This window comes from Pleurodeles waltl, chromosome 2_2, assembly GCF_031143425.1.
Source record: "Pleurodeles waltl isolate 20211129_DDA chromosome 2_2, aPleWal1.hap1.20221129, whole genome shotgun sequence".
Taxonomy (NCBI): Eukaryota; Metazoa; Chordata; class Amphibia; order Caudata; family Salamandridae; genus Pleurodeles; species Pleurodeles waltl.
The window spans coordinates 1,174,510,307-1,174,534,599 of NC_090439.1; the positions used below are offsets into that span (position 1 = coordinate 1,174,510,307).

At 45.4% G+C, this 24,293-nt stretch overlaps 1 protein-coding gene across 1 annotated transcript in view; it reads right to left on the bottom strand.

The window, feature by feature from the left end:
* The window catches only part of LOC138275070 (C-type lectin domain family 2 member L-like), a 151,369-nt gene that overhangs the window by 66,583 nt on the left and 60,493 nt on the right, over positions 1-24,293 (bottom strand). The window lies entirely within an intron of this gene.

Consider the following 24,293-nt stretch of genomic DNA (forward strand, 5'->3'; position numbering starts at 1 on the left):
CCTCCCTGCTTCCTCCTCCCTTCCAGGACTGGAGACAGCAGATGATGGAGGAATAGCAGATGGTAATCCACCACTTGCCATGGGCTGACACTTACCAGAGGGAAGCTGTGACTGGTAAGTCTATACCCACAGTCCCTACCTCCTGCATCCTAAGGGTCTCCACAAAACAGAGGAAAGACATAAATTGGCCCAGAGGAAGCAGAGGATTCCTGGGTCAAGATTTGATGAGACATATGATATCTGCCATGATCCAAAGGTTTGTGCTGTGACAGAGCTGATGCCAAGAACTGTCTGCAGGATGTTTGGTGATGGACCGGGATTGGAACCCATATAAACATGGGATGGTGAGAAACCAGATATTTATAAATATGTGAGAAGGAAAAGGGAAGCAAATAGTCTAAAAACACCTGAGTGATTGAAAATCTGATTTCCAGGAGAGGACTGGGTAAGGTGAGAATGAAAGGACATTAGGGACTGTGTTATCAAAATTACTCAGGACGCACAACGTGTCAGAGCTTCCTTTTTTACTTACTGTTGCTTGTAAGATCCTTTCCCTAATACAGATTGAACCTGTGCACGTGCAGCGCTGCTTTAAACTTAAATCGCCAGTTCCTCGTTTGCATTGTGTGGCTCTGCTGCGTTATAGACACCGGTGCACAGGCAGGGAGGCCATTTTAAGTGTTGGAAATGGCCTTTCTGCAGGGTCACCCCCAAACATTCTGCATTCCTCCTCCTATTTTTCTGACCTAATTTTTGCTGACTTTAGGACTCTGCACACTTTCCCTGCTCTGGCATGAAACTGGACAAAGGAAAGGTGAGTGACAACTCCCCTGTCCATCACCTCCCCAAGGGTGGTGCTTAGAGCTCCTCCAGTGTGTCTCAGACCTCTGCCATCCTATTTTCAGAGGTGTGGGGGCACTAAGTGGCCAGTACCAGCAGGTGATGTCAGAGATCCCTCCTCATAGGTGCATACCTGTAGGAGGCTGGCCTGGCTTATAGTGGGTACCTGATGGTACTTACACCCTGTCCCAGGACCAGTTATCCCTTATTAGTAGATTAGTAGTGTTCTAGCAGCTTAGGCTGATAGAGGTAGATATAGCAGAGCAGCTTAGGCTGAACTAGGAGACATGCAAAGCTCCTACTATACCACTTATATCACATAGGTACCATATCATTAGAAACACAATACTCAGGTTTACTAAAAATAAAGATACTTTATTTTAGTGATAATGTGCCAAAAATATCTCAGAGGATATACTCCCTTAGGAGTTAAGTAAAATACACAAAATACACACACAAACCAAAATCAGGTAAGTAAAACAGTCAGAAAGTAGTGCAAACACTGTAGAATATAATAGGATGCAATAGGCCTAGGGGCAACACAAACCATATACTAAGAAATTGGAATGCGAACCACGAATAGACCCCTAGGCTAGTGTAGTGTGTAGAGGGTCACTGGGAGTGTAAGAAAACACTAAGGGTGCCTAAGATACCCCACCCTAAGACCCTGAAAAGTAGGCATAAAGTGCTACTACTTCCCTAGAAACACACTAAACTCATGATAGAGGATTCTGCAAAGACCACAGCAGAGTGAAAAGCACTGAAGATGGATTCCTGGACCTGAAGACCTGAAAAGGAAGGGGACCAAGGACCAAGTCCAAGAGTCGTGAAAGTGTACAGGGGGGGGTAGGAGCCCACTAAACCCCTGATGAAGGAGCAAAATGGCTGCCTCCAGATGGAAAAAGCTGAAGATTCTGCAACAACAAAAGTTGCTAGGAACTTCTCCTTTGTGCAAAAGATGCCCCACAGAGTGCTGGAGGATGCAGAGTTGTTTCCTTGGAGAAAGACTGCAAACAAGCCTTGCTAGCTGCAAAGATCGCAGTTGAAGAAAAAGGGTGCTGTCCGGGCCCAGAAAGGACAAGGATGTTGCCACTTGGGAGAGGAGATAGAATTGGCCCTCAGCAACACAGAGAGCCCAGGCACCAGAAGGCAGTACCCGCAGAAGTCCTTGGACATGGGTTCAAGAAGACTGAGCACAGCAGTCGTCTCAACACTACAAAAGAGGGTCCCACGAAGCTGGAGGTCAACTCAGAACTCAGCGAGTTGAGCAATGCAGGATGGAGTGCTGGGGACCTGTGCTTGGCTGTGCACAAAGGATTCGTTGCAAAAGTGCACAGAAGCGCTAGCAGCTGCAGTTCACGCATTGCACAGGATTACTGCCTGGAGAGGGGAGGCAAGGACTTACCTCCTTCAAATTTGGACAGTTGGACCACTGGACACTTGGGTCCACCACCTGTGTTCCAGGGGCCACACTCGTCAGGATGAGAGGGGTCCCAGAGTACTGGTGAAGCTGAAGTTTGGTGCCTGCTGCAGTAGGGGGGACCCACTGGAGATTTCTTCGTGGCTTCCAGTGCAGGGTGAAGGCAGACAGCCCTCAGAGCATGCACCACCAAGAAAGAGTCGAGAAAGCCTGCTACTGTGTTGCAGTTTTGCAGGTGTCCTGGAGCAGTCAGCTGTCGATCCTTGGCAGAAGTTGAAGAGAGAGGTGCAGAGGAACTATGGTGAATTCTTGCAATTTGTTATCTGAGTAAAAGCCTATTGGAGAGACCCTAAATAGCCCTCAGAGGAGGATTGGCCACCTAGTGAGGTAAGCACCTATCAGGAGGGGTCTCTGGCACTGGCCACTCAGAGGCCTCCAGTGTGCCCTCACACCTCTGGATTCAAGATGGCAGAGGTCTGAGACACACTGGAGGAGCTCTGGGCACCACCCCTGGGGTGGTGGTGGACAGGGGAGTGGTCACTCCCCTTTCCTTTGCCCAGTTTAGCGCCAGAGCAGGGACTGGGGGTTCCCTGAACCAGTGTAGACTGGCTTATGCAAGGAGTGCACCATCTGTGCCCTTCAAAGCATTTCCAGAGGCTGGAGGGAGGCTCCTCCTCCCCAGCCCTTAACATCTATTTCCAAAGGGAGAGGGTGTAACACTCTCTCTCAGAGGAAATCCTTTGTTCTGCCTTCCTGGGACTGGGCTTCCCAGACCCCAGGAGGGCAGAACCCTGTCTGTGGGGTGGCAGCAGCGGTAGCTGCAGAGAAAACCCCAGAGAGCTGGTTTGGCAGTACCCATGGTCCATAGTGGAGCCCCGGGGATGCATGGGATTGGCCCCCAATACCAGATTTGGGATGGGGGATAATTCCATGATCTTAGACATGTTACATGGCCATATTCGGAGTTAGCATTGTGAAGCTACATATAGGTATTGACCTATATGTAGTGCACACGTGTAATGGTGAAATTGGCCTGAACTATGTGGGGGCACCTTGGCTAGTGCCAGGGTGCCCTCACACTTAGTAACTTTGCACCTAACCTTCACTAAGTGAGGGTTAGACATATAGGTGATTTATAAGTTACTGAAGTGCAGTGTAAAATGGCTGTGAAATAACGTGGAAGTTATTTCACTCAGGCTGCAGTGGACGTCCTGAATTAAGGTTTGTCTGAGCTCCCTATGGGGTGGCAAAAGAAATGCTGCAGCCCATAGGGATCTCCTGGAACCCCAATACCCTGGTTACCTAGGTACCATATACTAGGGAATTGTAAGGGTGTTCCAGTGTGCCAATTAGAAATGGTGAAAATGGTCACTAGCCTATAGTGACAATTTTAAAGGCAGAGAGAGCATAAGCACTGAGGTTCTGATTAGCAGAGCCTCAGTGACACAGTTAGTCACTACACAGGTACACACATTCAGGCTACAAACTATGAGCACTGGGGTCCTGGCTAGCAGGATCCCAGTGAGACAGGCAGAAACTAAACTGACAAACATGTAAAAATGGGGGTAACATGGCAGGCAAGATGGTACTTTCCTACAACTAGATGTGCACAGGGCCTGTAAATTAAATGCTACTAGTGTGCTGCAGCACTGATTGTGCCACCCACATAAGTAGCCCCCTGCCACTTCGATTTGGCATTTAAAAGTAATTGCCAAGCCTTAAGCTCCCCTTTTTCTACATATAAGCCACCCCTAGGTAGCCCATAGTGCAGGGTGTTATGTAGGTAAAAGGCAGGACATGAACATGTGTGTTCTATATGTCCTGGTAGTGTACAACTCCTAAGTTCATTTTACACTGCTGTGGGGCCTGCTCCTTTCATAGGATAGCATTAGGGCTACCCTCATATACTGTTTGGGCTTGGATAGAGCTTGCCTCCTGTTTCCTGAAGTCTCAAGATCAAAAAGACTTCACTCCTGCAACCGGATTCCCAGCGCAGTAAAAATTTGATGCACCACCTGCCAAAAACAATGCACAGCCTGCATTACGGTGAAAAATTCACTGCACGCCAAACCGGAATGACGCAGCCAGCTGGAGCATTGACGCAGCCAGATGGAGGATTGACGCAGCGCCAGCGTTGCGATAGGAACTTCGACGCATGGCCCTAATGGATCGACGCAAGCCGAGCTGGAAAGACGCAGCCCGACTTCCTGAGAGGAATCGACGCAGCTCCTGCCGTGCGGTACAAATTTCGACACAACGCTCACAGGATCGACGCAGCACCTGTGATTTCGCTACGCAAGCCCAGGATTCCGCACATCGTCCCTGGGGCGTCCGAAAACCCCGCAACCCAAAGACGATCCAAGTCTGTGCACCGGAAATCGACGCAACGTCTTTCCTGCGTGGCAAATAACGATGCAAGTCTGTGTGCGTAGGGGTGAAACCGACGCACACCTCTCCGTTTTCCATGCATCTCCTCCTCTGTGGTCCCTTGCGAGAATTTTTGAACGCAAACCAGGTACTTTGTACTGCAAGAGACACTTGTTATTTTTAAGAGACACTTTAAATTACTTTTACAGTGATATTTCAACATATTCTTCTTGCATTTTAATCATTCTGACCTACATTTATCCAGATAAATATTACATATTTTTCTGAGCACTGTGTGATGTATTTTTGTGGTGTTCTAAGTGAAGCCTGACTGCTCAGTGCCAAGCTACCAGAGGGGTGGCACAGGATAATTTGGATTGTGTGTGACTTACCCTGACTAGAGTGAGGGTCATTGCTTGGACAGGGGGTAACCTGACTTCCAACCAAAGACCCCATTTCTAACAGGAAGGCACACTGACTGGGTTACAGGGAGTCAGTGCATACCCCCAAGACCCACAGACATCCATCTGCAGGTGGATGCAGTCACGTATTGCACTGTTCTGCAGGGGATCAATGTCCCCCATTTCAAATGTAAGCTAGTTCCCATCTGCAGGAAGAAAGGATGTCCGGGGCTTGAGACAGCCATTCTGTTTCATATTTCTTTATTAAAGAGCAGTAACAGTAAAATAACAGCTAGCATTGTATTGACATTACAGAGGAAAATAAGAAGCCTTTGTCAACAGCACAGTACATTACAGCCATAATAGTGGTAGTCGCCAGGACCCCAGACATGTGATAACACTCCATATGCTATATCGCTAAGCGATTTACGTATAGCATCATGTGTCAGCGATTCTGGTTCTTACGTATTACCGACCATGAAAGAAAAATTGTACTCTATAGGTGTATCATTACCGGCCTCAGTCAGCAGTGAGGGTACAACGCTAAATGCCAGGCCTTTTATCTATGGCTGTCACCAAGATACTATTCTGTCTCTTCATGTGGAGGGAGTAGAAAGGGAGGATCCATTACCTCTGATAGTTGGGGTTCTCAGTGGAGTACCACAGGATGGAGAAAGGAGTGAATACGGCAAGGGTCAATAGATACCATAGGGACCTGTGAACCTGCAATACCGGGAGAGGGAAATAACATGCAACAGCCATAATGAGGACAATGTCGAGGGTCATGATCCATAATGTAGCGGAAGGAGAAAAGGATATAAATGGAAATAGAGGGGTGAGGTTCTAGGAAGAGAGAACAAACATAAGAAAAGAATGTTGGTATGGGGGTATAGATGGAGACATGCCTATAGCAACATACAGTGGAAGAAAGGAAGAGGGAAGGAGGGTCTGGGAGTGAGGAAGTAGATAGGGGAGAGGACGGTGGGGGGAAAAGGAGAGGTAGAACGAGAAAGGAGGAGAGTGAGGAAAGAGAAAACAGAAGAAGAAAGGGGAGAAGATTCTGGGGGGAGGGAAGAGGGAGAGAGTAAGGAAAAGAAAAGGAAAGATAGGGGGAGATAGACATAGATAGGATGACGTGGGTGGGTGGTGGGAGCGGAGGTGGATGAGGAAAGGGGGGATGGGAAAGGGAGGAAGGAACGAATGGGGGGACGCATATGGAGCTCAGCCGTTCACAAACCAAAGGAAAGGGGTCCAAGAGTAATGAGTAGGTAGTCCGAACTCAGTCTATAGTGTCAGTAACGGCTTAAACGTACCATTAGCTGAAAGCTGGTAAATAGTTATAATGCCCCTAGTCCTTCAGCCCTCCCAGTTGAACGCCACCCGCCCTATCATTAAGCTGGTGCTGCCCCAAAGTGATGAATGTGCGTGGATCAGAGGGTCCTCTCCTAGAAGACAGTGAGCCCGGCACAAAGAGTGTAGCATGGCTTGCATCACCGGGTGCGCGGGTTGGAGCGGAGGGGTCTTGATGCCATATAGCTCATCCAGGTCTCTGGACTTACTCGAGATTGAGCATTCTGTCCTTAACCACTGTGGTGAGTCTGGCGTTTCCGGGCTGAAGCGCCAGAGTGTTCCACAGAAGCCAATTCTAAGTCTCCACATTCTCTCCGTGCCAGGAGTGTAGCTTTGGAGTGCCACGGTTGCATTGAACGCCACATGAATTTACGTATACAGGTATCTACCTTCCTGAGCATTGGCAGGGGCACCAACAATGGTAACATCCCAAGGACGTATGTGTATCATGGTAAAGTAACAATACGAACGGCCTGTACTCTCCCCAAAGGGAAGAGACCCAGTTGAGAACATTTTGCAAAGTCTTGTTGGGTGTGAACTAACAAGGGCTCCATATTGTCCTGTACCATCTGCTCCAGGCCCCTGTTACTAAGGATTCCTAGGTATTTGAGTTGTGACTGTTTCCACAAGATGGGGAAAGCTGTTATAGCTGCACTTGTGGTCACCAGGGATAGAGGTAGGGCTTCGCTTTTATCCCAGTAAATTTTATAACCAGATATTGCTTCAAATTTTGTATGGGTAGCACGTAGTGCTGGGAGGGAGTGAGCGAGGTCAGTGAGCGTAAGTAAGATGTCATCGGTATATAGGTATATCACAGAGCGGCCTCCCGGGATAGTGATGCCGGATATGGATGGGGATCTGTGTTTTAGCACTGTTAATGGTTCAACAGCCAAGAGGAATAGCAGTGAAGGCAGAGGGCAGTCCTGTATCATCCCACGGTTAACTGGGAACACATCGGAGAGGAATCCCCCGTAGTTTACCTGTGCTGTGGCCGAGTCATACAGCCAATGTACTTTTTTGATAAAGCTGTCCCCTAATCCGAAGCGGCTCAGTTTCAAAGGGATACCACCATTCTAGTCTATTGAAGGTTTTCTCAGCATAAAGGGAGAGGGCCATGGCCTCCTCCCTGGAATCCTTAGTAGTCCAGAGTGTATACACTAGGGAACGAAGGTGAATTCGTATCGCCTGGCACAAATTCTACCTGGGTGTTATGAATAAGGGATGGTATGACCTTTTTGAGATGGGTCGCCAAGATGCTAGCCAGTATCTTGGCATCTCCATTGAGGAGGGAAATGGGACGGTAGCTGCCAAATAGTAAGGGGTCCTTCCCAAGCTTCGGCAGGACGACTATGGATGCCCTATTGAAAAGAGGGTTCAGAGAGCATGTCTGTTCCACGCCCTGGAATGCTTCATATAAGGAGTCCACCGTTTCATGTCCTGTCCATCTGTAAAACTCCACTGGGAAACCATCCTCCCCGTGAGCCTTGTGGGAGGATATATTGGAAATGGCTTGCAAAACCTCTTCTTTGCTAATTTCTCCTTCTAACAGAGCCCTGCCCTCTGCTGTGAAACGAGGGATGCAAGCCTTTTCAAAGAACTCCGCTAGGTGATCATGATCCGTTGCGGTTTTGGGCGTGTATAGGGTCTGGTAGAAGTGTCCAAATGCATCAGCGATTGTCTGCAGGTGCGTGAGGAGCGTATTGTTGATGTCACGAATGGCTGGGTTTGCTAAAGCTGCCTCTTGCTAGCACAGCTGGGCTGCCAACAATCGTCCTGCCTTTTCACCCTGCTCATAATGTCTGCCTTTCATCCTTTGTAGTGCATATTCTGCCTGGGAGGTATAGAGGGTATTAAGTTCTATTTTTGCCTTTTTGAGGTGACAGTGTGTGGTTGGGGTGGGTTTGTAGTGTGTTCGTGGGTACGCGTTACTATCATACCCTCTAGTTACTGCCTACAGGAAAGTCTCTGGGCATTAGCGAGGGCAGCATCTCTCATAAGTTGTCCTCTAATTGTTGCTTTCGCCACAGCCCATAAAACCTGAGGGATGGGGACCGAGCCTTTGTTGTCAGTTAGATAGGTAGAGATGTGGGCACGGGGTTGGTTCGTGCCCTCTGGTGTTAGATATCGTAATACATTCAGGCGCCATGGTTTACGGCCTGGAGAAGTCAGACCTAATTCTAGTGTTATGAGCACTGGGGCATAGTCCGATAGTGCTGCCTCCAGAATCCGGAAGACCCGAACCATGGGAATCATTTTATGGACGGTAATGAAATAGTCCAGCCGAAACTGTATTTGGCGGACCGGTGAAATAAAGGTGTATTCGCGGTCAAGTGGATGAGAGAGGTGCCAGTGGTCCACCAGCCTATGGTTCGCCATTACATTCCCCCGTAGGGCTCTCTCTGCATTGTTACCAATATCTAATCTTCCTGTTTAGTCCAGAATCGTGTCTCGAGAAAAATTCCAATCCCCACCCAGAATGTAGCGAGAGGCCCAAATCTCAGCCACGAGACGATTGCTATGTAAAAAGAATGAGTGCTTAGAACCGGTGGGGACGTAAACGGATCCTATGCAAAGTGTGTGATCCCCAAGCCTGAATTTGGTGAGGGTGTATCTACCCTCAGGATCGGTCCATGACTTGAGCACCTTCAATTGCAAAGAGCGACGAAGGAGGATCCCCACCCCACATCTGCACGTTGAACAGGAGGCTCCCGAAGTGGACGGTTGACTGCTGCTATATAGTATGTGGCCCACCCAGTCCCGATTACGTTTTTTGTATTCTGAGGAGGACAAGTGTGTTTCCTGCAATAGGGCAGCATCTGCATGTTTGGATTGCAAGTAAGATAGGACTTTTTCCTCTTTTGATGTAGTGCGTAAGGCCATGAATGTTCCATGATACTATCATTGGTGGGAGGGCAGTTCCCATATCCAAAACTGTCACGCGGCCTTGCGGGGATGGAACTGGCACTATCGGATGTATGAGGTGGGACGGGGCAATTCGGGCTATCTATGTGAAGGTGGTGTGCAATGCAGGGAGAGCAGGAAGGGGGAGGTAGGGCCGGGAGAGGGGGCCCGCGGTCATGCCCAAGAGCGTAGGACCTAACACAGGAGAAGGAGAAGGGAGGAGGGGAAAAGCAGAGAGAGGAAGGGAAGAGGTGACAAAACAAAACTAAGAGAAAATAAGAGAAGAGAGAGACGGATACAGCTCAAGAGGGATGAAGAGAGGACCGTCCAGACCTGTGTCCGGATTAAAGGTATAACGTATGTGAGCCTAACTTCTAAAAACCGTGGGTCTAACCCTATGAGATCTGCGGCCGGGCGTGCCCAAGAGATGGGAGGGCAAAGAGACAGCGGGGAAAAAATTATAACATAGCATTCCCAGAGTTGGGAGGGGAAAGGATAGTGGGGAGGCTCCTGACTGACACCCAGACGTACCCCCAGGACTCAGCGTTAAGAACATAGGACATCTTTGATCTGGGCATTATTGAAAAGAAAGGTATCTCTAGGTGTGCTCAAAGTAGCAGATGCATATTTGGAACCCACTAGGATGGTAATAAGGGAGGGGGAGTAGCAGGGATATAGAGGTGGATACCCAGGAACATATGGGGGAAGGGATAGAGAGAGCCCTCAGGGCGGCAGCTGATAATGACGATGGGAGGCATAGCCTAAGCAGGGCAAACCGTATGAGGGGCACTATCTCATGGTGTTTCAACCCGGTCAATTCTCTGCTTTGGTTTTCATGTGCAATTGTGCTTTGGTTATTGGTGGCTCACTATTTACTGCGGATATGAGTTATTCCCTCCACTCTAGCTAATTAGAATAGGGCCTTCATCACTGAGATGTTTAACACAGTTATGGGTGTAGAACCTTACTACGATATTGATCAGCAGGGACGCAACATAGTGGTGGATGGACCCATTTTGATCGCTAACTGTTGGATCCTAGAACTGCAGGAATGGGGTCATGGGTAGGTTGGGGGGGTGGAACATCTCCAGTCCAGTAGGTGATTTGCTTATAAACAACAATAACAACAGCAGCAATGGAAACAAAAGTAACAATGATATGGCATTCTATGATAATAGAAGAGACGAACATATGTGGTACTTATTGTTCTGCCGATGAACAGTCTGGGTATCCAGCAAGGGCCTAGAAATACCTGCCGGCAGCTCTCCATAAGAGGCCAGTTATGCTGTCAATCAGCTGGGGGCAAAGGTTTCGGAGGGGACCGTGACTTGTCTCTGTCCCTAGGCGGCCCCTGGGTAATGTCCGCCACTTCCTGAAGGGCCACATCACTCCCGTCTTGAGATCTTGGTGGTCAGCCCAGGAATCTACCCGTTTTGTGCATCCCAGGATATACAGAGACGTCACTAGGGTCAGACTTTGTGTGTATGGTAGAGTCACGTGACAAGAAGTGGTTTGTTGAAGAGGCCACAGGATCCTGATCCATAGGTTGGGTGGAAAGGCCATCCAAAAAAGAGCGCAAGCATATAGGATCCAAGAAGTCTCTAGATTTACCATCCATCGTAATCCACATTCTGGCCAGCTCGAATTGTCCAAATTTAATATTCATATGGAGCAGTTGGGGTCTAAGTGCTAGGAACGCCTTTCTTTTTTTATTCGTCTCTCAGGAGAAGTCTGAAGCAATATGGATCTCCTGACCATCATGTCGGTAAGGGCCATGGGTCCTCGCAGGCGTCAACAGTTGGCGAACTTGTTCATGATATAGAAAGCATCCTATTATGGGACGGGGTCACTCCACAGTATTGTTGTGTAAGGGGCCAATCCTATGGGCTCATTGAAATTCCAGAGGGGGAGAAAAAGTGAGGCCTGTGAGGGCGGGAATGAAGTCGCAGAGGAAGGCCCTCATATCTGCCCCCTCTGTCTTTTCTCGCTTTGGTCCTCCAAGTCAGTGAGTTTATTGTGGAGGAACTGTAGCTCCATTTTGTGATCCGGAAGGTCCGCCATCCTATTTTCAACGTTGTGTAGATGATGATCTAAATACGTGACCTTATCCTGAAAGCCAGCACTGTCTGCTCGGGTTGATTTGGAGTCAACCAAGAGGTCCGTGATTTTAGTGTCCATTGCTTCCAGGAGGCGACTTACTACAGAGATTTCCTGTAGAATACACTCCATGGCAGTGTCTGGGCGGGGGTTTCTGTGGAACTGAGGTCTGTGGTGGGGGTGGAGGAAGAAATTGGCCGTGGTTGTGAGGCAGCTTCTCGGAAAAGCAATTGACATGTAGATTTGCCTGCCCGTTTGCCCGATGATTTGACTGGGGACATTTCCTTGGGAATGCGCAGGTAATGAAGTTGGTGGAGCTCAGAATCCAATGTTGAATGTCGAATGTCGCAGGGGCCGCAGTTCCTATGTCAGGGTGAGTCCAGGCTCCGAACAAATAACGCTGGTTTGCCGCTGCTGCCGTGTCCTGCTGTGCCACCTTGTTGGCACGTCTCGCCAAGTGCCGGCTGGATGAGGTGTCCCACTGGGACCGAATGTCCGTTGTGTGCCTGAAAGGCTAGTAGACATGGTCCCAGATCTTCTTGACATACGCCATTTTTCTAGAAGCTAGAAATGGAGAGATGAATGCTGGGCAAGGTCGGGCACCCTTAAACCCCCTAAATAACAGCACAGTTCTGCATCTGCATCAGCGGGCATTGGGTGGTGGAGACAGGGCGCGGCAATATTTCACTCCGGGGTTTGTGTCCTGAGAAGGGTGATCTGCTTCACAGGTCCATCATAAGAATTTTCCACTTGCCCCTGAAAGACTTAGGAACATATTATTCAGACTCCATGTGGTCATCCTGATAAACCCTGGTCTCCCTTGGTTCACAGTGGTGGAAGTGAGAAAACAGTGATGAGGCTCCAAGGGATCCCTGTTAAGCTTAGGACCGGTAAACACTGGTAGAGGTCAGAGGGCCCTATCTGGCTTGGAAGATCTGCAATACTCCGAAGGCGCCAAGGGTGTTGCCCATGCTAGCAGGCTTGGTAGAGGTGGGCGGGAGGGGTCAGGTTTGTGGCCTCATCTCACAAGGCAACTCGCGGGCCCTGCCAATAAACCAGGGCCTGAGAGTACAACAGCTGTACCTCTGTCCCCTGCGCCCTGATTCTAGTAATGTGTGCTGCCAAATGTGCCTCAAATGACGGGGCATAGATTTGTCTGTGATCGAGGGCAATGTCAGGATCTAGTCCTAACATGAAACCGGAAGTGATTGAACCCACGTCTGGACTCTCTGTTGCCAGCCGCTGTCCCCCTCTTTGTCCTGGTCTGTGTAGTAGCCTCCTGTGGGGCCTCACCTCCTGGCCCCGCTGCAGGTTACCGTGGCGTTGTATGCAACATAATCAAGCCCATGACTGCTGCATTCATTGTAGGCCGCGACTTCCTAGCGCATCTCAAAGGTCATGGTATGCACCCGCAGAGCCTCTGCTGTGAGGCACCCTGTACGGCCTCAGGTAAGTGCGGACTTTTGAGCGAGCCCGCGGTTATTATGCTGTGTGTTACGGGCTGCGGGCTCTGCCGATGTCCGAGGAGAACGTGAGGCATTCCCATGCGGGACCTCCCCTCCAGGTCTCCACCGTGCGCTGCTAGGGTTTCGTGTTCCTCGTGTCTTTATTTGTGATGTTGTGCGAGACCATGGCACCACCTCAATAGGGTCTGCAGTCTCTTCCTCTGCCCACATGTGGGGCACAGCGTTTTCGCTTGAGGCCCTCCCGGCGAGTCCCCGCTGGCCGCCGCTGAAGCCTCGCCCACTTACTAATCAAGCCCGTGGTCTTCACTCCATCTGCAGTCCACGGGCTCGAAGGACGCATCGTAGTCCCTATTGAGGGGGGTCTCCAGGCCCTCGTTCAAGCGCCTAGTGGCTAGGGAGGGCACAAGAACAGGGATAACAGTCCCCACTGTGTCCTGTCAGCTCTGCCGCCTCCCCCGAGATCGCACCCGGCCACTGAGCACAACGCCTAGGGCCAGACCACACCTTTGAGACAGCCATTCTGCCTTTCACTAATATCATTCTCCTAGGGCAGGTATAAATTCACAGATGCAGTGGAAGCAGAGTGGTAACTGTAATACAGGTCACTGAAACTGTCTGCGCTCAAGCACCCAGATGTGCCTTTGTTATCCAGGGCAGTGCCCCATATTATTAATAGGGGCTTAGGTATTTCTTAATTGGGGACTGAACAGTGGTAGGTGGAAGTATTTTATGTAATGGGACATAAAGTATTCTGTTTTGTTTTTTTTAATCTGCCTGCGGAGTGAAATTGGGCTACAAAAAAAGGAAACGATATACCAAATTTGATCCAGAGGCAAACCTAAAAAAACAGGCAGATTTGGGTTTTCCTCGGGTTAGTACCCTTTCCATGGGCATGAATCTGAGAGACAAACCAAGCAGTTCATGTGGCTTGTGTGGCTCTCACCCCATTTTGGTAGGGGTTACTGTTATTTCCAGTGTGTTATTGAGCATTACTGAATTTTTTATCACATGTGGCATGTGGACTTCTGGAATGATCAGGTACAAGTGCACAGTAAAAAGTACAGAGTTGGGGTTTAGACAATGTTTCATGATGCTGCCCTTACCAGGGTAAGTGACAGCATCTTTATTCTCTGTAAGACTGGAGACAACCAGAACACATGTGTGGTGCTTTATAGTTGTATCGGGAACCAGCAGGAATTCTGCCCCAATTGATTGGAAGGAGTGTTACCTCAAGAGGGAATTTACGAAGGGGGCAGCATGGTGTACTTGTTCTTTTGCACATCTGACTGGCATTTCCAAATTTACTGAATTTTTCACATTACGAGTCATTGTGTGCATGTGAACTGTCAGTGTAACCACGTTATTTAACTGATGTGTACAGGATGTGTTCAGCAGCCATTTTGGGCTGGGAATTGTTGTATTCTACCTCATGCATGTAGCAACTGATTTAAATTGCCCTGCCGTAGGTCAAGTAAGTATAACATGTAAAATTAAAAGTCACTTTGTGAGAGTGTGTAAATGCAAAGGGTCATTGAATGCTAATACTTCACAAGAAAAAAAAAATGTTAATGTTTTGGATGAAGAGAGAGAACTACAAAATGGTTTTTGTTAGAAGTAAGAGAGGTTGGGGTCAAGAGAGATAGGCCATCTGTTTAGTGGAATCACTGTAGATGGAATAGAAGTAAAAATGATAGACTCTGGGGCACATTACAAATTATTGGGGGAAGAATATTTAGGAAAGTTTCTGGAAAAGGAACTATGTGTTCCAGACATTAGTGGCTTATGGAGACAAACCCATTGAACTGGTGGGTTATTAGATAGATGCACTTGAATTTCAAGGTGTAAAAACACAATCCAAAGTGTATATCACCAAATATGGTTCAAATGTCTTAGGTTTGCTACAACAGAGAGAATTAAAGATTAGGTTGGATCCCAGTCACCCTGATCAAGTGTTGGGAGAACAAACTAAAGTAAACGTGATTGATGAGACAATGTGGGGAAAGGAATTTCCTAATGTTTTCCAGGAAAATCTAGGCCTACTGAAGGGGTTTACACACAGAATCAAGATAATGGATGTCCCAAGGCACATAACCCTCCAGGTGTACCATTGGTGTTGAAGGAACCTTTGAGGAAGGAGTTGCAAAGGTTATGTCTAAAAGATATCATTGAGTAGATTCAAGCCTCAGAGTGGTTAGCTCCGGTGGTTTTGGCAAAAAACGTAGGGGAGTCTTACCTGTGTGTGTGGATTTACGTTATCATAATAAGTACATCTGGACAGATGATCACCCTCTGCCCACCACTGGTGGCATGCTCATGACAATCAAGGGGACTTTGCTGCATCCAGATTCAAGACCATTCATGTTGTTTATCACTACTGAAGGGGCCTACTGGTTTAAGCATATGCCTTTTGGCCTGGCATTCGCTGTAGCAGTATTTCAGAGAGCCATGCATTAATTGTTAAAAGAGGAAAATAATGTGACTTATTTTCAAGATGACACTTTGATTTTTGGAACCGACATAGTAGAACATGAGTGTTGCAGAAGTGTTAATAAATAGTTCCTAGGACTTGTGAAGTGTTAATCTTGTTTTGTTTATATTTTTGTGGACAAATCTGAATGTATGATGAAACTTTTGGCAAAGAATGCTAAATTTGAATGGAATGAGGATTGTCAGAAGGAATTTATGTTGGTGAAAAAATGTTTTGCATTAGCTCCAGCTTTGAAACCTTTTGACACTAAAGATAAATTTATAATTTGCACCGATGCAGGTATTGTGTGTTTGGGAGCGGTGTTGATGCAACATAGGGATGGTAAAAATGTGGTGATTCGCTTATTCCTCAAGACCTTCGAGAGGAGCAGAGTTTTCTTATTCTGCTATTGAAAGAAAAGGGTTGGTGTGTTGATGGAGTGTGTGTCATTTCTGGAATTTTGATTTGGGAATGGATTTTATGATTCGTACAGATCACCGACCATTGGTGGGTGTTGGTACAGATCAGGTTTCTTCAAGAATTACCAAGTGTGTGTTAAGAATAATGGAATACACTTTCGGAATGGAATATGTAACTGGAAAGAAAAATGCAATTGCTGATTTTTTTGTCATGGTTACCAGTGGAAAGTGAGGGTGAAGTGTGAGAAGAGGATGAGAAAAAGTGGCTGGTGGCAAATGTTACTATACTGAAGGCGATATATCTCACGAGGACTGGGTCCAAGCTGTTAGGGAGGATGTTGCATTACAGAAGGTTGAGGGATATTTGACGAAAGGTTGGCCAATCAAAGGTAAGGCTTCACAGAAAGCAGGGTTAGTCAGGAATGTTAGCACAGAATTATCAATTTGTGGAAATGTGTTTTTCAAGGGCGAGTTATTGGTTCTGCCAGAGATACTGAGAAGCAGTACTGTGAAATTAGTACATGAAGGACATGCTGGCATGAGTATTAGCTAGCCACGTTATTCCAGAATAAGGTTGGAATACTGGTGGACTGGATTAGATAAAGATGTGGAGAGAGCAGTGAGAGAATGTCTACCATGTGCTTGGAGAGGCACGTTGCACAAAACAGAGGAATATGCTCCAGTGGAGGTGGGCACAAGTGATGTGCCTTGGAAGAAGCGAGGGTTGGATATTTCAGGTCCTTACAGAGTCTTGGGTTCATATCCCAAGTAGGCACTAATAGTCATAGATTATTTTTTTAGATGGCCAGAAGTAAAATTTACTGATCATGTGACCACGCAGGTTGTAATAACATTTTTAGAAGAAGTGTGGCATAGAGAAGGTATAACAGAGCAATTGGTGACAGATAATGGTGTGCAGTTGTGTCACAAGAGAAAAAGGAATTACTGGAAATGTATGGAGTAGAGCACATCAGGTCTTCAGTTTATGTTCCTCAGAGTAATAGACTGGTAGAAGGATGAAACAGATTCTAAAGGAAGGGCTGCAATTATCATTAAGTCATGGTTACCAGTGGGAGAGTGCAGTGAAACAAATTGGTCTGGGCTTATTGCAGTACACCCAACAGTGTCACAGGAAAAGTGCTGTTTGAAGTAATGCGAGGAAGGAAGAAAAGAGGGTTGGTGTGTAAAGGAGTAGAATGAAAAGATTGGACAGAAAAAGTGAAAGGATGGAAGAATGGGTTTGATGTTGACAAGCTTGTGCATGTGAGGAAAGGGCATGAAGACCAGGATTTAGCGAAATGTTCTGATCCCTTGCAGATCATGAAAGCTTATCCTTACATGGTGTTACTGAGTAATGGAAATGTGTTGAACTACCAAAACGTGGTAGGAATTTCTGAATGCCTGTTGAGACAAGAAATACGAGATGTTATGGATGAACATAAAAAACAAAACACTGTGTACAAAATAAGAAGATGCAAAATAAACAAAAGGGGAGGAATGCATGGTAGAGGTGTTCTGCTTCATCAAAGAATGAAGAAGAACATAGCAGACAAGTGATAACTGGACAAAAGCCAGTCTGGCATGTAGATTATGTGATGGGTTGATTCAATACATAATATGTATATTTGTTCTTAATTTCAGTTAGACTTATTTTTTGTAACTGTTGAAAATAATAATTTTATGCATCTGTTAAGAGATTTTACTCTATTTTGTTTTTATATGTGTTTAATACCTTGTTCTCTTTTATTCTTATTTTTAGTTATTTTATTAAATATTATAAGGAGGAAGGTGTGTTGCATTCTGCCTCGTGAGAGTTTCCTCACAAGACACTTTATGCAGTGTTCCATCTTGCATGGAACACTGTGAAGGTATGAGGAAAAGAAATGTTGTGTGTGAATGAGGGAACAGTTGAAGTGCTGGCTGCTAGCTCACTCCTGATATTGCCTTTGACTTGTGTCCTCAATAAAGTTAAATTACCCACCTCTATTAGTGAGCTTCTTTTCAGGAATTTACTCAATGCTTTTTGGAAGACATTCTGGTTTGGGAATCTTCTTCTTGCCAACATGGTATATCCGGCAGCCATTTGGATTGGGTTTCCACATCTTGCTGAAGTGTATTATATATTTTTGTTTGGCTACTTCTCCTATACTGGATTTCATGTGAAGTATCTTCTGACATCCTTTTATGTACTTATTATTGTGTCCATGCTGCAATACTTTGTTTTCTTTCTATATTTCCCACACACTTGCTCCTGGTATCTATTCAGGTGTTGTGCTAGAGCATTTGCGTGTAAAGTCTAGAGCCTAACTGAAAGATATCAGATGTGACATAGATGGATATGAGATGTTGGAATAGCACCAGATGTTAATCTGAAGTGTACCTAATAGGATATAGAGGTTCAAGTTTTTATGATGACATCTGGAGATGTAGACTAACAGAGGTAAAATAATGTTTTTCTTTGATTCTTATGTCTAAATTCTTTATTAATTTATCGATTTATGTCATTTTTGTTTAGCTTTACATGCCTGATCGGAAAGAGATATACTAAATTAAGTGAGTGATCAAGGTGTTTGTGTTAGGAAAGGTGATATAGCATTGAGAAATAACCTGGTCTATAGCACCAAGTGGTAATATGACGGAGCACGAGAGACATGTCAAGGGTATTTTTAGGACTGAATGGAACAGTGTGATATTTTTCTTTGTTTGCGTTTTGCCATTTTTATTTTGACTGGTTGGCCCTAATTTTATAGCTTTAGCCAAAACGATTGATCAAATCTGTTTATTTGGAACATAAGGAGTGATGTGGGCCTAATGTGTCCAATTGTAAGTATTTGTGTTAGTTATGTTCACTACTGGGGTCTGAAGTAGATTGACAGTCCAGATGTTGTAGGTAGTGATGAATAGGAGGGAGGCTGTGTGTATTCAAAATGCTTAATTGGCAAATTTAAACCAAGCAAAGGGATTTCTGTCTTCCCTTCCTGTGTTAGCCATGCAGAGACACAGAGTGTGAGAAAGAGAGTTTCTAGTATGAAGGACTGGTTTGAGGAGATCGGTGTGTTTTTCATGTTTGACTAGATTTCTTTTTACATTGATCGTGATGTGAGCTTCATATCATAGGTTTGTTGCAATAATTGAACTTGTTTGAGGAATATGGTGTCTTGCAGTTTTCGACGTGGAAAGGTATGGATAGCTGCATGAGGGAAACATGCATTCATTTCTTTCATGTTTTCACCAGGTTTTATTTGGGCTGTTTCATTTCTTGTGGTGGCAATGGACAGTGGATGTCATTACTTTTGTAGTGTTTTGTTACTTGCTTAAATTATTTTTTTGCTTAATGGTGTTTTTTAATTCAAAATAATGTCTTTGTGATTTCTCTTAGTTTGGACTTTGTTTGAGAAATTAAAGGGAGAGGTACATTGTTATAGTGCTTTTGAAATGTATGGTAACCCTCTTGGAGTCTGTAGTTGCCAGGATTGTCTATAGTGCAGCTATTATAATTGAGTGAAGGAATTACCCATCTGACCTTCTGCGGACTGGAATGTTTATTCCTTGTATTACTTTGAAGAAACTGAAGACATTGGTACTTTGTACTTTACTGCAATCAGCGTGAGGTAATGCTTTAAAATTATAATCAACATATTGAGAGAGCATATAGAATTCTGGTTGCTAGGTGAGTTAATTTTTCAATTTAGGAAAACAGGAAGGATGAATCTGAATGTGTTTAGCAATCCACTTTATATTTTGATACAGAGGAACAACTGTTTATCGGGTATAAACTGTACTGGAAAGGCATGTTTCGAATTCACAATATTACAGAAGGGATGTATAATCAACATATTTGAAAGAGTATACAGAATTGTTGTAGATAGGTAAGGAAATCTTTAAATAAAAAAACAGGAAGAATGAATCTGAATGTATTTAGTGATCCTTTTAATATTTCCTTTAAGGGGAGCAACAATTAAAACTGTTAATAGGGAATAGACTGTACTGGAAATGTATATATTAAATTTTCACTAGTATGGATTGGATTTTTTTCTTTGTGATATGTATTTATTATTTGGGTAAGTCAGGTGTTGAACTTTGTTATGTATCGCTTAAATTGGATTGTAGTTTTTTCACCTGCTTATCTAGTTTCCAATGGATAGTGTATGACTCAGATTTAATATAACTTCAAGTCACATAAGAATTCCTTCTGCTTATAAAAGCTTTCTTATGTAATCTTTATTATCATTACATCCCTGATGAAGTGCTAGGCTTTGGGAAACATGTGTCAGCTGGCATGATTTCTGTTTTATGGTTCAGATGACTCAAAGTTTAAGTCTCTGCTACTGGTTATTTTCCCGTTTGAATTGTACCTAATGAGGAAACATTTGTGGGTGTTTCTATATGCTGATGGAATAATTCTGATGCAATATTTAATTATATTTGATGTTTGTGTATTGGATTAGGCTATGAATAAATTATGCTCTATTTAAACTGAATGTCGTACGGTCTGATGAAAACATGATGACAGTAGTAGGTTATCCATACTATTTCTGAATATGAATAATACATCTGGGATTTGGTACCCAAACAACCTGCTTTTGAAGACTTATTTTGGGGTGCCTCTTCTATTACGAAATCACATGCTACTATTGATTGAAGGTGCCTGCGACGTGATCTCAGCCCTCCTGATATAAATCCTGGAAGATACAATGGTTCTAAGATTGACCTAGAAGGTTTTCTCGAAACTATGATTCAGTTAAAAGGCAGGGCTGTTTATGGGAAAGTGTATATGTCAATAAAAGGACCTGACATTCTTGGTTGACATTCCCAAGGGTGCTAGGGTATCATTCTGAAACCTTGATGTTCACAACTCGTTTTGTGGTTGGAGGGTGTGGAGAATGTTAAATTTGAGAAAAGCTTTCCAATTTATTAGGTGCCTTTTCTGAAGTTTTCCAAGAGGAGTTAGGAGAGTAAAAATGTTTGATCATGTCATCATAGTAAAAGATGGATGTGAACCAGTTAAACTCAAACTGAGATCTGTTCCTTTGAAGATTCAGGGTGAATTGTTAGGACTTCTGCAGACGTTATACAAGGAGAGTGTAATAGAGCCTATTGAATCCTCTTTGTGGCTTTTGCCTATGGTAGTGGTGCGGAAAAATAATGACAAATTGTAAAAGTGCATTAATTCATACAATCGCAATAAAGCTATTTGGGTGGATGGGTGTCCTTTGCCTAAAATCAATGATATGGTTATCACTGGGTGAAGCAAAAGGTTTTTGAAAGCTGGATTTGTGCTCTGCTTATCAACCGCAGAACACTCTCGCCATTTGACTGCTTTCTTTACCCCGGTAGGTGTATTTCAATTTTGCTTAGTGCCATATGGTGTTTCTTCAGCTGAAGCAGTTTTCCAGTGATAGATGGGGCAAGTTTTACATGGGATAAGTGGGGTGTTATTATTTCAAGATGATGTTTTGATTTATGGGAAGTATGATCAAGTGTGTTTGGAGAGATTAAGTGAAGGCCTGATTCATTTCAAAGTGAGAGGCAGGGTGTAAGGAGGGCTGCGGGCCGGATAAGGTCAGACACATAGCGAGTGATAGATGAATACTTGCAAATTGTCTAGAATGGCCCATTGGGTGAGAAACAATGGGTTGGGGTAGTAGCCAGAACAACTGCCAGTGGTTCAGACCGATGAACACTCTGTAGTGACCCTGCCCCTCACGGCAAAAGTCTATCCTGAAATACAAGGCGAGGTCCCCTTCAGAGGGGACACAAGCAGCCCAGACTGGTTACAGCCTTGTTGGGGCTGGTCGGTAAGGTACAGCTTACATCCTGTGGCACAGAGAGCAAGGGAGCCATGTCCGGACATTTTCTCTTACCCTTTTAGTTTGTCATATCAAACACACAAAAGGTGATGGGAGGATCGATTGAAATAGTCTAATCCACTGACAATCACTCCGAGAAGCATTCCAACTCTTCATTTTTCATCAAACATATATATGATGTAAGATTGTTAGTAACTGATATAATGCGGGCTTTGTCTAGAGTGGCACAATGGGTGAAAAATGAATTGTTGCCATGCCACCAAGACGTTGAACATAAAGTCGGCCTCTCAATGTCTGAGAATCTACATACACGCCCGCACCACAATGAGTCACAGGAGCTGTCTGGTCCAGCAATCCATGGATCCACTGCAGACTCTTCTCAATGCCTCCTGCACTGTAAGCGTTACACATTCTTCACGTGTCTTCATGCAAACTCTTGCCTGGCAGAGAGCTGGCAATTTGGACACAGGTGCATGTCACACAAGCTGCACCCGTGGGGGTTAGAAAAGAACCTTAGCACATTCAATAAGGAGTCTGCCAGGGTCCCTCTTGAGATAATGTGCCTCCGTGTACCTAAGAAGCAGAGCTTTAAGTGGGGCAGGTCCTTCTGGGTCTCCGACCCAGCAGTAATTAAAAAACAACTTTGAAACAGGTCCATAATAGTGATGCAGTCCCCGTTTACATTTCAAATGGTTTACTTCATCCAGCATTCCTTAAGAATATTTGCTTCTTTTTAGGTCAAGCCTAGACAGCGAGCACATACTTTCTGTACAGACCTGGGGCCAGATGTAGGAAGCGTTTTGCATGGTGCAAACAGCGAACTTCGCTGTTTGCGCCATGCAAAACGCACATCGCAATGCTCATTCCCATTTTGCGAGTCGGTAACCTGGTCACCGACTCGCAAAATGGGAATGCGACTCGCAAATAGGAAGGAGTGTTCCCCTTCCTATTTGCGATTCGCATCGTGATGTAGAATTGCTTTGTGACCGCGAACGAGGTCGCAAAGCAATTCGCAGTTAGCACCCACTTCAAATGGGTTCCAACCGATTGGCAAAAGGGACGGGGTCCCCATGGGACCCCTTCCCCTTTGTGAATGGCTCTGAAAAAATGATACAAAAACATTTCATTTTTTCGGGTGTATTGCAACTCGTTTTCCTTTAAGGAAAACGGGCTGCAATACAAAAAAAAAAAAAACTGCTTTACTTACAAGCAGTCACAGACATGGTGGTCTGCTGTCTCCAGCAGGCACCATCCCTGTGAGTGCTGCGAATTGCAAGGGGGTCGCAAATTGTGACTCACCTCATTAGTATTAATGAGGTGGGTCTTTGCGACCCCCTTGCGATTCGCAGGTGGTGTCAGGGACACCATCCTGCATCTGGGTTTGCGACTTGCAAATTGTGAGTCGCTCAGACTCGCAATTTGCGAGTCGCAAACCCAAACATACGTACACCTGGCCCCTGCTGTATTCAGCTAAAGGACTTTGATCCCACCTGCTGCTTACGATTGGTTGACTGCAGCATCGCTTGTCCTTGCTACCTCCTAACTGGGTCGGGCTTCCGATACCTCACTTCTGTTCTTGGCTGAGGAGCACCAGCGAAGTACAGTTTTCTTTTGCTTTCATTGTTTATCTATTGCTAGGTGGGAACTCTTTTCTTTAAAATTATTTTCTGCTTCGGCTCAAAAGCATTTACCAGACACGAGTATCCGGGTTGCGATTTCAAAATGTTTTACACTCCTGCTTCGGCTGGTGTTCCAATTTTGGAATATTGTTTTATTTTCTGTATTTTTATCTGACGGGAGTATTTGTATTTATATTCATCACATTTTTTCAAGCACAATGCATAAACCCATTACACAAAGCAGACTCAAGCATCTGTCGCCTTTACAATGTCCATAGAATTACTCAACTTGGATTGGCTCTCAGCGTGTACTCTGAAATGTTTTAATGTCAAAAACTATCACTGCAATGGTTTCTGAAGTGTGCCCTTGTTTGCAGACCCCAGACAAAGGCCAGGACTGAGAGTGCATTGTGCCTGCAATACTTATTCCTCCTAGGGAGCTCAAGTTATGGACATTGGATATGAAAATATGAGGTACTTGGCTGCATCTCAGTCTAGCAGCTCCGGTCCTGCAGCCTGTGAACGTGGAAATTAAAAGTGCACTCATAGCAGAGAGAGAGAGAGAGAGAGAGAGAGAGAGAGAGAGAGAGAGAGAGAGAGAGAGAGAGAGAGAGAGAGAGAGAGAGAGAGAGAGAGAGAGAGAGAGAGAGAGAGAGAGAGAGAGAGAGAGAGAGAGAGAGAGAGAGAGAGAGAGAAGAGAGAGAAGAGAGAGAAGAGAGAGGAGAGAGAGGAGAGAGAGGAGAGAGAGGAGAGAGAGGAGAGAGAGGAAGAGAGAGAGAGAGAGAGAGAGAGTGTGTGTGTGTGTGTGTGTGTGTGTGTGTGTGTGTGTGTGTGATACACAAGAATTGTATCCACTCACACTTACTCAGAAGAGCCGACAATGAATGTGTGTGAGGTAACGAATAGAGGTGGGGGAGCCCCTGAAAGCTCGAGCCACACTCCAGTCTGAAGACTGGCTCTGGCTAAGCTTGCGGCCCTGATGGAACCTCGAGCTCATAACGAGACAAGTTTTCATGTGTCTTCCTTCCTCCCTGGACTTAGCTGTTGTGTTGAGGCCCAGGTTGCGGGCTTGGGAACTCGAGAGACAGGTTCAGCCTCGGCGTTGGCTCAACATCATGTAAATATGGGTAACTCAC